The 15771-nt window shown below is 39.8% G+C and overlaps 1 long non-coding RNA gene across 24 annotated transcripts in view; it reads right to left on the minus strand.

Annotated features, from left to right (window-relative positions):
* The window catches only part of LOC110399701, an 84808-nt gene that overhangs the window by 26346 nt on the left and 42691 nt on the right, over positions 1–15771 (minus strand). For 16 of the 24 annotated variants that reach the window (XR_002439364.1, XR_002439362.1, XR_002439363.1 and 13 more), the window contains one exon: positions 15123–15250. This is a non-coding gene — a long non-coding RNA (uncharacterized LOC110399701). Of the gene's footprint in view, positions 1–36; positions 15280–15771 lie in introns of all 24 variants that reach the window. The other 8 variants (XR_002439350.1, XR_002439349.1, XR_002439360.1 and 5 more) reach the window with 7 other exon arrangements.

A 15771-nucleotide genomic window follows, 5' to 3' on the forward strand; every position in this document is an offset into this window, starting at 1 on the left:
ATATTTGCTCTGGTTTTCTTCTAAAGGATTACTTACATTCTTTCCAAAAGTGGTTAGCAATACTTTTTTTTTTTTTTTTTCTCAGATAGGAAATTAATTATAACAGCAACTTCTGGTTTCCTTAAATATATTGGGACTTTAATATTTGATTCTGGGTTAAGATCTGAAAAGAGAAATAAAAGCTGTTAAAACTTTAACACATCGCTTCAATTTCCTCAGAAAGTCTGGGAAAGCAATTCCATCTATTCTATTCATTATATAAAGCAAAAGAGGATTATTTTAAATGTGTTCAGAGACCTTAACTATGAATTATCCTGGTGGAATTGGCATGTAATGAAGATTTTATACAAAATTCTGCTTTCAGATAAAGCCATAGTGACTTCTTTGACTTCAGGACAGGTTCAAATGAAAGCAGATCTTGAACACAGTTTTTTAGGAAATATCTCCTTCATTGCTCAGGGAACTGTCCATTTAGGTCAATCCTACCCCAGCGAGGGACCAGGGTCCGTCAGTCACCTGCAATGCAGAGTGAAGGAATTTGGAAAGTAGATAAAGAAATTGAATATGGGTTAGCTAAAGTATTTTACTCAAAGCAATAATCCAAAATTTGCAGATTTTTTTTTTAACAGGTCCTAAGAATTTCAGTTTTGTTTTGCCCACAGAAGGGAGAGGTAACTGGCTGATATAATTTCCAGATTGAAAAGAAACATCTTCCTAGCTAAGCATTTCATTTCGATACTGACATTTTCTTCAAGATCCTCTGAGTTTTCATCTCTCCACTTCAAAAATATTATTCCAGATAATAGCTATGGTATTTGCCATTTTTATCTCCTCCTCTCAGTGGTTTTATAAAAGTGCTTTTTGCATATATTGGTCTAAAGTGTTTCTTGCAGGGCTTTTGAGTGCAGAGAGGAGCACTCCAGGCAATGTTGGCTGGAAGTAGGTGCTTAAGCCACTTTTGACCTGTTATTTTTTCCACTGTTATGAACAACACTTTTGTGTCATCACTTTAAAATTAGCCCATCAATACTAGTCTTAATTGCACATCTGAGTTTTTCAGATTCATCCAAGAAACAAATTTCAAATGCAAAACAAATACGATCCAGACTGCAAGAACAGTGAAGTAAAACTTAATTTTATAAGATCTACCAAAAAAAATGGAAACAGCTGTTTTAAGACAGGTAAGATATTAATGTAGAACTGATGTGTCAGTTCCGTTTGAAGTGTTCCCTACATTGTCAATTAACCCTTGCAAAGTCTGCTAACTCTTAATACTATTGTTAAACTATCTTTATTTTTTTTTTCCCTCAGGTGATATAATCAAACTTAAAAAGAAATTATTCTGCCTGGGATTCAAACCATTGTTATCTCTGTTAGAAGAAGGTGTTATGCAAAAATTAGCCCTAATACCAAGAAACAGTGTTTCCACCACACATCCCTTTGTAGCTGATACTGCTTTTTAGGGGAGGCAGCATGTTCAGTTTTCCTGGCTTAATGAATCTTGTATTACCTTACGAGAAGTGGACTGAAGGTAGAGGGAGGGATGATGGCATCCTCACCAAAAACATCTCAGAAGGAAGTATAAATTTCATCGCACTTCTGGCTGAGGTGGTCTTTCAGCCCCATCACAAGGCTGATAGTCTAACCTCAGCCTAACTCATAAAAAATGCAAAACTACTCTTCTGAAAGCACTGTTTCACTTTTAGAACATGATCCTGTTTTTAAATGAGCGTTCATCAGTCCTTTCAAGAAAGTACGCAGATAACCCTCTTCATTAGATGAGTTCAACTGAGACTCAAGTGGATGATGGCAAGTCTCCAAACTCCCAAGTGAGAGACCGGTGCTGCAGTGGGACTGGCATGTAAGGGATTTCCCTCTTTTTCTGTCTTCCATTTACATCTTTTTTGGAGATGTCTGCTCATAGAATAGCTTTGCATCTTTGTCTGCTTTATAGATGAAGTAGGATGCTAGTAAATGAAATCTATCATTTCATCATTTTATTTAATATACTTATATTTTTTTATTTTGTTTTATTCTTACAGGGTTTGGTCTTAAGCATCTTTTGCACTAGTAGCTCACCATCCTGTCCTTAGGCAATAACTTTGTAAGTTGCTCGTCTTCACTGCAGAGCAGTTCTCGACACAGCCAAGAAAGAAGAGAGAAATGGGCAGTTTCCCTTGTGCCATCATAAATATTTCCTGCCAGGACTCCAATGATGAGATGGAGCAGGTGATTTCTTTTTGCAGCTGCATCACAGAATGGCAAAAAGGAATCCTACAGTATTACTGTTTATAGAGTCCATAAAGCCCTATTGAGATCACTGTCCCCACTGTACGGAGTGGATATGACAAAGCTTGGATATCATCCAGAATCTACTCTCTGTCTCCAGTTTTCTGTTTTCAGCAGGCAAGATTTTAAAATATGTTAGAATAACGTGAGCTTGGGAGATCTTTATTTAAACAAATAAAATTAAGTTGTACAGCTATGTTGTTAATGACAGTTCCTGAAGCACATTTAGCAGCAATTTGACATTATTATTACAGCTAAGTAGTTTTCATAAGTCCTCAGATAAATATTTCTCCACTAACTCATCAACACAAAGAGTTGACCTCAGCTTTCTTTCACAGTCCATCAATAAAGCTCCTTGGGAAGCAGAGGGGCCATTTAAAACAAAAACAAATTCAAGAACTTCCACCTCCTCCTGCTCTATATTAGCTAAACACACTGAGCCTGCAGGGCTGCCCATCCCCTGATGGCTCGTAATAGCCATTTTCATTCTATTCTAAGGGTAAAGTTGTTCATAAAGGTGGGCTGCCTGCTGGGCTCCTGATGGATTTAAGATCTTGATATTCAGATTACGGTGCAAGTAGCTAAAGTGGAAGGAAAATGCATAGTAGTCTTGCTGTTGTGTTCAACAGAAGCCTAATCAGATCTGGCTTTTTTTTTTTTCCAGATTAGCATTATTTATGTTTAGCCTTCATTAGTGAGGTTTAGATTAAGTAATCAGTTACAGTAAACCCTACACAAAAAGAGATGTGCTCTGTTTTCAATAGGACACCGTAAAAATCTGCTAAGCTTCTCTACAGAGGAGCATAAACACTGTATATTTATAGAGATCCATAAACTGTATTGGAAAGACAAAAAAAATGCCATGCTTTTTGGTGTCAAATTTAGCATATATGAATAAGACAAAGCCAGTAGCAGGAAGGAAAGATATTCTGCCAATAAGGGAGCATCACTGTGTTTTCAGCATGATGGAACTATTAAAGGATTTTGTGTCCAAGGTATTTTCTTCAGAACATGCACATTGCAAAGCACACTACCCTGATGTGCCCCCAGAGTGCCTTTTGCATCCAAAGAGGATTTAGGACTCTCGTTCCTTACCGCAATGTGCTCCTCTCCTCCTGGTCACCCAGAAGAGCTGGACTCATTTTCCATCCCTTTCTCTACATTACAAAGAAGAAAGGGAGAGAAGACACCGGAAACACTAATACACAATTACCTCAACGCGCGGCCACACAAGACCTCTGTGAGGTTTTGAGAAGAGTGTACACGATGTATCTGATGCTGATCTCTCTGGATTTGGGCAGCTCTCCAGGCCACAGGCAGATCTGCTGTCCCAAGGTGGCTGTTGGGCCTGCATCACCTGAATACCTCTAATACCCAAAAAAGTCCTTCTGCCCTATGTCCTTCCAGCCATAGCTTTGCAGTTCTTGTCAGTCTGTGGAGTTGCTCTGTTACCCTGAATATCCTTGTCCATGGCTTCTGCTTGCCCTCTGTGCTTTTAAGCTGGAACAAATGTAAATCTACATTCTCCAAAACGTCAAGGCCCATTTCCTTCAATCGTCCTTTTATGAGCATTAACTCCTTAACTGTGTGGGATAGACACAGTTTACTTACTGGCACACAGCTCCCTTACTGGCACACAGCTCTCTTCTCCAATTCACAGCTCTCTTTTCCAGTTCTGGATAAAATTCACAGCTGGAGCTGCTCTTCCCTTAACTTGGTCAGATTTTTGCATCATGCCCTTATAAACTGGGGACAAAAAAATGTCTTCAGGCACCTCTGAATGTAGTGCCTGGCTGCTGGGGGTCTGGGGACCTTGACAAAGTCTACCACAGCCATTTCACTGCCTCATCAGCGTATGGCACTGCATCAGCAAGCAGAGAAGTTGCAACAGCGGGATGAGCAAATCCAGCACCAAAGCAGGGCAATGGCATAGGAATCTGATTGCTCTCCTTGATCTGAAGGAGCACCCACTGCAGCTTCATGCATGTGTTGAAATGAAAAAGCACCGTTATGTTTCTCTTCTCTGGGGAAAGCTCTGAAAGCCCTTTTTCCTCTTTAATATACCAAGAGATGTAAATGATTTCTTGCTACCTTCAGATGTCAGTGTCAGATTAGGATGTAATGACAGAGGACATAAGGTATTACTGGACAGTAAAATGCCTCTGGCCACAAGCAAGCCTGTCCTTGTTAATTTTATCTCAGCCCCATCTCCCTGATTTGTCACTGCCTCTGATTGCTTCAATCCCTTCTCTCCATAAAAATGTCGAGCTGTCTCTTAAATTCATTTATGCTGTTGCCTCTTATGACCTTACTTGATAACTTACTCTCTGTGTTTTCCATCCTCAGTAAAAAGCCCTGCATGAGTGAATTCCCTCATTGATCTTAATTTCCTGATTTTGAGGTTGTGTGGCTGTCCTGGGTAATTCCTCCCCTCCAGTGTGAGTATTGTACTTATGGTTATTTATTTTGACTCACTAGCTAAAACCATTGCCTGTTTGTTTGTTTGAATCTTAAACAGTAGTTCACTCACTGAAAGATCTGTTGGCAGTCTCTTTTGCATTTTTATGCTAGGTGCAAGTTTGGAAAAAGTTTTAAGAAATCTTACTGTTACACTATACATATATACACGACACACATAACAGATTTCCTTCACCTGGGCTGGGCATGGGCCCAACACACACAGCCTTGAGCTGAGTAGCCAGCTTTGGCAATGGCTTCTCCCCAGCACCCCACTCTTTTCCTGCTTTCTATGGATGGCGTGTTTGAAACCATCCTCCTCTACTACTTCAGTCAACGGACTAGAGCATAGCTTCTACAAAACGATTCCATCAGGCTGTCATAATAATTTTTGCAATGCTACTGTTTCAGAAACGTTATTGAGAATACTGTGCTCACCTCTAGTCTCCGTACCTCAGCTTTGATTATTAGTTAAACTATTATATATGCATTTTGTATTTCAAGACTTTGTGCTCCGATTCATTCAAAAGACATCATTAAGGCTTTTCCTGTTTCATTTCTGTGCAGATTTCATTGTCCGTCATGGGCAATATATCTTCCCTTAATTTTCAGAGTCCAGCCAGGTAGGTCACGATCAAATTCTTCTATAATCTTTTTATATATTTAGAGACTATAATGAGATCATCAGCCAGTCTGCTTCTTCTTTCAGCCTAAATATGCTACACTTTCTGAGACTTTTTCTCATGCAATCACTCTATGGCATAAATTTAACCCCATACCTTTCCTACACTGTTCTGAAACCTGCCTGAAGTATCAAAGCTGAAGGTGGTATTTCAATCTTTGTACTTTTCAGTCAGTAGATGATTTAAAGATGTGGTGTATCTAAGATACAGTTCTTACACCTTCCACTCCCTGCTTCCACGGCACCACAGAGTGTTACAGAAGCTGCCATTTGAGAGAGCTTGGATGGGTGGATGCTAATTCCTCTGTGATAGCTGTTTGTGATGGTTATACTAGGGCCTCAATGGTGTCCTCACTTGTACCTTGGAATCCCACCATCAGCAAGCACACCAGATAGAAGGATATATGTTCAAGGCATTCTTGTCCCCTTACCATAAACTGTGCAGCCCCCAGAGCCTTGTTGGGAAATGGAGTAAATCCTCTGTAAAACGTACCAAGGTCTGGTCTAGCACCTGCAGGGTGCTCTCTTAGAAAAGAATTTTTGTGTTATAGACTTATTAATGAGTGGGAACTGTGGGACACTAAACCATGGACTGAGCTACAGCAGCAAATAATAATAACTGGATCTCCTGGTCTAATCTGAGGGCTAGCAGTGAAATGACTACATCCTTCCTCTTGGTGTTTAGCAGTATTAATTTCTATATCCCTGAGTTATGTACAACACATAAATAGAGAACACAGAGGAAACGCTGCCTTATTTTTCAGCACTGTCCACAGCCTCACGGGGCTGATGTACTTTATACTGAGGAAAGATAATCATTTATTCTACGTACAGGCAAGGAAAATATAATCTTGGAGTCACTTACCACAGTTGTATAAATAAGAAGATTTTTATGTTGATTTGGGGATATATGCAATGGGTTTGTCAGACATATAAAAGCCTACTGGAGCCAGCGCTCAGTAGTGAGGCCAGGCAGCTGCACTGTGGACAAGGTCACACAAGTGCAAGTAAGATAGTGGGTAATGCCTGTATTGCTTTCATTTGCTGTAGGGCTAGCACAGCAGATAGGCACTGTGTAACACTTCAAAATGTTTGTTCCTAGCTATAATTGTGTACGAGCTGCAGCTGCTCTGCTTGGCTGCTGTATGTCCTTCCTTCGTGTTTGTATAAAAAGGAGAAAAAGTTCTGAGCAGAAAAAGAACAGCTAATATATAAAGCACCATGCACAATTGTTTGAATGCTGGTAGAGTGGAACTAGACAAAGGTGAATACTTATCAGGAAAATAAAATGCCACCATTGGCTTGATTTGCTGATTGTACTAGCAAAACTTCTCTTTCTCGCATCCACCACATCATGCCTAAGTTCTGCTCCTAGAATTGCATCCAAGTGCTATTCATTAACAGTTTTACCATGCATGTTTATTTTGCACTGCAAATGATAATGTGTGAACAACAAAAAGCATAATGTCGTTATGGAGATGCAAGTAACAGTTATGAGCGGGTTTATGTTTTCATTTAAAGCCACACGGCATTTTCTGCCCCAAAGCAGTAACCAACGTACTTGCATAAAATAGAAGACAAAACTTTGTGCCAGAAAGTTTAAATGTGGATAAAATATATCTCTATAGTAATTGATAGAGCACTATGTACTTGTCATCTTACACATCTCCCACATGCTAGAAAATAGCTAGGGCAGAGATAGTCTTACTGCCTTAACCGTGTCTGCTACAGGTGTCACAGCCGTGACAGTGCAACTTAAGCAGCCCACCTTGGATATGGCACTCTGGCCACATCTCCTGAGGTGATGTGTGTTTTGACATTACCACTTCACACCCTTTACTTGATCACAACTTTGGCACAAACCCCGCTGCCAGGGTTTGTACGAATACACACAGGAAGCCCTCAGGGCTCCATTGCAGCTGCCTTTTGCAGCATTTGCAGTAGCATAGGTTTATCTGTGAGCTCTATCCATTTGCCCATAACTGCATGAAGTGTGGTGTGATTATTGAAGGAAATAAAAGGAAAAGAAGATATGAAATGGCTCTGAGAGTAATGTGGGAATATGAAGAGACTGGAAAATGTGAATATTTCCTCTTAAGATGGAACTGAAATCCATTCTGAAGAAAACATAGGCAACACAAAATTACAGTGCAGTTTTACATATTGAAGTGAAAGAGCAGGCTCCATGTGTATTTGATATAGTTTAGAAAAATGTATGTGCCCTGTGCATGCACAGAGTCCCTCGTTAACACAGCAGGAGCTGTCCTGCCTTGTGGCAGAGCTGGTTGCTGTCACCATCTTGAGCCCTGATTTCACATGCAAACAAGGTACTGTTGAGGCCACATCAGTACCAGCCACATCTGGCTTGTACAAAATGAACTGCCATCAGTGTAGAATAATTTATCAAAGCTGAGCCTATTTTGGTAGGAAATACTGGCTGAGCAAATCTTGTCAGGAAATACTTTCCAACTGCAAGTTCTGTTCAGGTTGAAAAATGTCCACACTGAAGTTATCAACAAACTAATACCCAGGACAGTTAACAGGGTTGTATGAGGAAAGGTCACTTTCCTGATGAGTATACCTTTATTTCTTCGTGTTGGTATGAATCAAACAAAGAAGACTAAAAGCATTCTCTCAACAGTAGTCCATGACTCCAATTCTCCATCCTATTCTCCATTCTGGAAGATGGAGAAGCGACAGTGCAAGGACATGAGAGTTTGTCCCATGATCCCAAAATCAGACCTCAGCTTTCCCAAGAATTTTTTTTTTTTAAATCTCAGTATTTTGCAGGAAAAATGAGGAAAAAAGTATTTTTTTCAGGAAGGAAACAATGTTTTGTGCTGTCTTTTTACAAAAGCCATACAAATTTGCAGTGCCACCTTTTGGTTGAAATGGCTTAGCCCTAGTTTGGAAGCACAGGAAGAGTAAAGGGAAATCAAGTATAAGGAAATGGTTGGATGTTCTTGAGGCTTCAGAAGTTTTTTTAAGGTTTGGCTGGGTGTGAAAAGGCGAAGAAGTTCTCAGGAGCCGTGGAATCTGTAGTCTTATGCCATCTGTGTTTGCTGGCTTTCCCTACACCACAGCTTGTTTGCAGGAAGCAGGAATTCTGAATGCCTGTCTCCCTAGATTTTTTGATGTTTTAAAGGTTTGTTGCTGCCAGGTGAGGATGAGGAGCCAATTCTTGCCCCCTGTTTCATGAGGACGGTGAGGCTGATGGAGTTACTGTGGATCAACTCAAGGATTTTATTTTTCTCAGGTTTCATTTCAGTTTTCATCTTCCAAGGTTTGCACTTCACTAAGGGATAACAAAGTGTCAAAACAAAACTCATCTCCAGCCATTGGAAAACACCTAAATGGATTTAGAAAATGTTGCAGGGGGACTTCTTCAATAATGTGAGAGCATTCCTCTCTGAAGAGTCTTACATTAATATCTGTGAAGATGAACTTTTTCCCAATTTCAACAAGTCAGTATTTCTCATAACTGTTGAAGCTCTTCCCTAGTTCAGGGTATTGCACAGCTTGAACTCGCAGAAATCTTCTCATTTTTATTAGGATTTTTCAAACCCTCCTTAAAGAAAGGCACTATTTCCTATTTGAGATTCTGGAATAGTTTCTGCAGGGGGTGGACACTGTTATAGTTTGATATTCACTGGACTTTTTCCTCAAAACCCCAAACACAACAGTTTCCTCTCAGGTTCTCCAAACCTCTAGACTTAACTACAGGGGATCCTGAAGAGAAACAGACATTATCTCATCTCACAGTGATGATGGGCATCAAAACCCACAACAGTGTGTATTTTGGAATTATGCTCTTAAATCCAGGAACCTCTGTGGGGAAGCTGAACACACATCATCTGAGCTTTACCAACAGAATCAGCCATTTGGATGTGGTCCTGGGCAACCTGCTCCAGCCAGCCATGCTTGAGCTGGTTTTTCATAGAGTCACAGAATTGTCAAGGTTGGTAAAGAATTCTAGGATCATCAAGTCCATCTGCCCACCTGCCACCAATATTGCTCAATAGACCACATCTCTCAGTTGCACATCTCCATGGTTCTTGATCCCCTCCAGGGATGGTGACACCACCACCTCCCTGGGCAGCCTGTGCCAGTGCATTACCACTCTTTCTGAGAAGAAATTTTTCCTAATAACCAACCTGGTTTGAGGCCAGGTGGCCTCCAGAGATTCCTGCTAACCTCGGACACTCCATGATTCTGTGAGCCAGCTGTATTCTTAAGGATCCCAGTAAGTAACTGAAACCTTGCTTTATTACCACCTCTCTGTGTACGGATTAATGCATTCGCTGCAGCCCGTTAGTAAGGCACCGAGCACTCCCCCACTCAAGTAATAGACTGTAATCTCCCTGACATTCAGGAGGAAACAACAGAATACAATTAAGAACAGAATACGTAATATTTGCTGAAATGAAACAGATTTCCAATCAATTAAACAGACTCTTCTTCCAATAGCACCAGACAAATAATAAATTTACAAAACTAATCGGTTCTACACAAGCTGAGCTAATGAGTGTCATTTGGGTCACATCCTCAAATTGCAAATAAATGTTATCATTTATCAACCTAACACATTACTCAATAAATCTTCTGCACCACTGTTCATACTTATTGGTGGTGTCATTTAATATTCCTTTCTGATTTAGAAAACTATTTCCTCTGGTGCCTGACCCCTTGTAATGGAAAACTACTGAAAACAGACAGTAGCTAATTCAAGAATTTTATAATTTAGAGCTAAACAGAGCTGGGGACAGTATTGAAATGCTCTAATATTCATTTTTCAGCAGGTCTCTTCCCAGGTTGGAAATACTGGAGGCTTTTGAGATAAAAGTTTCATTTAAGGAAATTCAGACTGTATAAAATGCAGTAAGAGCTTTTATAGCATGTAAAATCACAGAAGTGATTGCGCTCTGTCCAGACAAGGAGATCTGTTTTCTCATTTATGCAGACAGAGAACTGTGGACACTCCCAACCGCAGACACAAAACCTCTCCACCTCACCATATGACATGCTGCATGGTGATTTGGGTGATTTCAGAATCTCGCAATTCCTGCCAGGATGGGAATGAGGAAGGGGGGTGCTGCCAAACACACCTGCCACAGGCCCCCTCCACCTCCATACAACCAGATGGGAAGCAGCTCTAACTGCCCCATGGACGATTCCTGGTGGGTCCTTTCCTCTATGCCAATCTCACTCCTCACAAACTGCATCCTCTTAGGGTTCCCCGCAGACCTTTCTGCCTAGCATGGACAGAGACCTTTCTCTGACACTTATCCATTCCAGAATTGAATTACCCAGATTCATCTTTTTCATCACAGTCAAATAAGAGCATGGGCATAGAGCCACTGGGACACATCTAAGGGGGACATCTTATGATCGACCTCCATAAGCGTACTTGTTTCTGTGCCTCAAGAGCGTGCTTATGGTGAGTGTCAGACAATAAAGAAGATATGAACTGCAGTGTCCTCTTTGTGCACTTGCTTTACAACACACTGCATAGCTGTATACGATATATAGGCACAAGACCACACTTTTCCAGAATGATCCTTACTCACAGTGCACTGAGCATTAGGTCTATTCAGCAAGCACATATGAGCCAAGGACGCCAGTTCTTGGCTGTTGTTTGTTCATATGTGCATCTAACTCACTTCTTGCTTTTAATTCCATTTCTCTGGCTCTTTCTTCTCACTGCTATTTTTCCTATCTCCTGCCCCATCTCTGCTCTCATGGTGCCCTTTCATTGATCCAGGTCTCCTCTTTACCAGCATCATCACTCCTATTCTTTCTTTATGGCCCCTAATATTCTCATCAGTTTTCTTATAACTACTTTCACCCCAGATCCCTTCCATTTCCTATGACCTCACTTGGTCTCTCTCCTTCATTTCCCTCCTTTCATTCATCTCAGTCCTTACCCTTCATCATCTGAGCAAGACCATCTTGCTCACCCTCTATTTGCTGCCAGCACCAGCAATGTTGATCTCTGCTGAGCAGGAGTGAGCCAAAGATTGCAAAGATTTTCCTCTGGGGAATTTTTCTTACCAAGTTAGCAAAAATCACCTCGTTGATGCAGGACAGCTCTGCTGCCAAAAGTTCTCACACCTATGAGAATGAGATGAGATGAAATGCAAAACAATGTGGCTTAAATTATGCAGTCAAAAGCAAATGTAAGTGCAGAGAAAGTTATAAGCAACTGAAAATTAGAAGTTGCTTATGGGAACAGTTGGGAAAACTTAACTTAAACATATCATATTTCTCATTACAGATATGGCTCCCATACCACTTATAAAGAAGTCTAGCAGTAAGGGAACACTCCAGCATATGCTGTTTTACAGTCCTTGCGAGCTGGCCTTAACGTGCTAAGTTTTATCTTACCTGATTTCACCAAGGCTGTCTGTAAATAGGTAGGGTTGCCATTTCGGATTTCCATATCAATAAAACTCAGATAATCATGCCAACACTTCAATTGCTCATTTGAACTGTAATTTTGATTGTATTGCCTGCCATGAGAGTTCTGAACGCTTAATGGTGGTGGGATATCCAAACTGGTACCTGCTGTGCAGATCTGAGAGAGAACTTTACACTTGACTGTTACTTTTATGGTACGTTTTAATGTTTGTTTACATAATTTAATAAACAGAGAAGTACTATAGATGCAATCTGTAAATATCTCAGAAATAATATGCATAACATTTATGGCACAGGATAGTCATAACACATCAACCACCATTAAAAACACATTTGCTTGAATTTTTGGGTAGCACTTCACACTGCTAAATGTCTTAAATATGTTTAGCCAGCCATTTCTAATGTAACATGCAACATTAAAGTTAAAGTCAATGCATTTGCAGTGCCTGTTGACCACTCGAACCAGTTTAATAAACCATTCATGATAAGATACATGCACAGAAGTGTTGCATAAGTACTGGAATAATCAGCATTATTAAAATACTCAGCTCTCCAATTAAAATAAATATCTTTACTTTGAATGTTAATGTACTGAAACTCAGCTGAATTACAAAGTCTCTGCACTTTTGGTAAATATTTTTGCTTCGTGTGCCTAGTGAGTGTGTATTGTGTGTGTGTGCAAATACTTCAGCTGAATGTTTTCTGTTGGTACTTACATTTCTACAGAACCTCACCTGCAATGATAATGAACCTTTGTTAAGCATCTTGAAGGGCTTTGTCTTTGCTCCAGACCATTTCTTTCCTCTTGCACATAAAGAGATGCTGTTTCCTTAACTAGCTCCATCTTAGTGTTTAGAACAAGCTCAGTGATTTGTACCTTGGGCTCATATTTGCTTAATCATCTCATCTAATTCAGGCTACTTTTAGTAGCATCACAGGCACTGAACACACAGGCTATTCCATGACAGTATCCATTTTCAAAACCACAGGAGCCACAGCTACAAGCAGTCACAACACACCCTTCTAGTTTTTGTTATTTCACCCTAGTTTATTTATTTACATAGCAGTAGCAAGGATATGTCCACAGGGACGTGAACTTTACACAAAACCCCTGCCTGTTTATTCTGTGAAGATATATACTACACCTTTATTCCTTTGCTAAACCATTCTTCATTTAATTACCTCTTTGTGCCACATATTCATTACACCCATGCACAGCCAATTTCCTCTCTTTATGCTTTTCTCTCATTCTTCTCCCGTTCAATAGTGAACAGAGCCCCAGTCTCTCTCTGCATATATCACTCCTCTTCCTACCACTACTCCTGAAAACCCTGGTTTGTGAGCCAAGGAAGAGCCAGTTTCGGGAAAAAAATTGCCGTCTATTTAACAAGCCTTTGAGCCCTAGTCATCCGGATTTACTCTGCAGATCTTTAAACTGCTATTGATCACGAGGAACAACTCTGAAATAGTAGGGTTCTGTGCAAATAAATAGGAACAGTAGAGAGGTTTTTCACCCCTGCTTCCAGGTATCAAATGCTCCATTATGAAAGCCACTCAGGTTATAATTCCTCTCTTATCCTAACTTCTTTCTGCAGTTTGCTATTTTCAGTAAAACCTAGTAAATAGTTTCTGTGGGGTTCTGCCTTCAAAGATACAGAGTAATGGCTGTGACTACTCTCGGGTGCCTGCTGGCCATGGCTGTCACGTTTTGAAGAGCTGTTTGGTGACTGAGAAATCACAAGAGCATGGACGGGAGGAGGAAGTCAGCCAGGGGAGCAGCCTGGTGGCTCATAAAGTGCCACAAAAGAATTAGAGAGTGATATCAGCAGTGGCAACCTACTTTATGTTTCAAAAATTTAGGGCTTCAAAAGCTTTAAAAAACAAATTTTGGAAAGCTGGGCAAATTAACACAAAGAGGCGATGCAACATGCCAATAGTTGGAGGTAGTTAGTCTTGCAAAGACTTTGAATTTCTTCCCCCCATATTTCAAAATCTTCATGATGAGATCTGCCGTTTCTTAATTTTGCTTTCATTGAGAACTATGCACTAGGTTTAAAAAAAACTGTCTGTAGAACTGAGCATGTATCACAAAATGATTCATTTTAAGCTTTGATTGCATGCAAATTTGCATGTCAAGAATGCATTGACGTACTACTGTTCTGAGACATGACCGAAGTCTGTTCTTCTCTCACCAGTTTTATGGCTGTAGAAGTTTGACTTATATGAAGGTACTTTAGATTTATTTGATTGTATCAGAGTGCAAGATGTGCCTTGTGTAGTGCGCTGTTTTTCAACTGGGTTTTCAAGATTAATTATTCTGTAAAGATAAGAATCTGAAAAACACATCCTAATCAGTGTGCCACTGCCATGGGTTTTATTGCACACATTAGTTGGCATTAGCAATCTGTTTTACTCTAAGCTCTACAGCATTCTGGACATCTTTTGAAACTATTTCAATAAAGTTTCGGTAGAGCACTCAGGATGTTAAGCACATGTTCACCATTAAAAATAATGAGAGTCATGCACATACTACTAATTATTACCAAGGTTTAATATTCTAAACCAAATTCAAGAACATTGTGGAAAATACTGCACTTAATTATTTTCCTTCATTCATGCTTCTGTTTTGGTCTCCAGACAGACTGAATATTCTGACTGTGTCAGTCTTTGCTGTCAAATTGGATACAAACATGCTCAGATAATTAATCACTCCGAGTGCTTATTGTACATCTTACTACTATGCAAGTAGATTTCACACAGCTTGTAGTTCATTATCAGATCGCATGAAAACAGCTGATTACTTTCTTTCTCATAGACTTACATCAACAGCAAAGCCAGATCCCATTCTCAATGTATCTTTAACCATGTGAAACATTTCAGGAGAGACTCATCAGGAAAAAAGAATAATATTTCCCTTTATCCAGCTTTCTGTTACCAAGATCAAGGCCCGTATGTTCTGAAATACCCAGAACTCCTGTCCCCATAGAGAGCAGAAATAAAATATTCACAGTGCTTCTGGAATGACTTCTGGGTCTTTCCTCTCTCCCTCCCTCCCACAAAAAAAAAAAAAAAAAAAAAAGTTATAATATATGGAAAAACTATATATATATATATATATAACAGAAGAAACTTACAGGTCCTCTGTGGACCTTACTTTTCATTGTAAAGGATTAAAACATCCAAAATGACTGTGGCATAAGTTACAAAAGTCACTGACTTATACTCTTTACTGGGGCTCAGATTTTTTACCTTGTCCAGATATTGCTTTATGCTCTACCTGAATCCTGAAGAAAGTGTGTTTGGAGTTTTCCTGCAGGAATGAGTGTCCCATTTGTCCTTTTTGTGGTGTCTCCGTGCTGTTCTGTCCAGAGCCCTTTGCATTCGTCTTGGCCAGTCCAGTTTTGTCTACAAAAAGAAAGTTTGTATTTGTGGGCCTGTTAATTTGAAAATGAGATAAAGCGACAATTAGGCTTTCAATGATGAACCTAAATATCTTCAAAACCATAAATTCACACTGCCAATACATATATATTTAAAATAAACTAGAAATGATGCTTAGTGGCAGTTATTTTATCTTTACAGGACATATGTAGGTTGCTCCGCAAGTAAGGTCTCCTGTTTATTTTCATGAAAACTACAACAGGTACAAAGAGCACAATAACACTATTCAATAGAGTAAATTCTCAGATACAAAATGCTATTTTTCAATATAGACACCACCATTAGCCATGCATTTTCACCACAAGAGCCTGCATGCCATGCTTTTAAAATTTTGCATGGCTATTCGGAATACAGATTGTGTTTCATGTCACTGTCGCCGCTATTGAAATTCACCACTCTCTGCCTCACAGTGCTCACATCCATTGGTTGGCTTCCATAAATGTTCAGCAAGCATCAATGTATGTCAGTGGGTGCCATTTTTTCTG

This window comes from Numida meleagris, chromosome 5 (assembly GCF_002078875.1).
Source record: "Numida meleagris isolate 19003 breed g44 Domestic line chromosome 5, NumMel1.0, whole genome shotgun sequence".
In the NCBI taxonomy this organism is placed as follows: Eukaryota; Metazoa; Chordata; class Aves; order Galliformes; family Numididae; genus Numida; species Numida meleagris.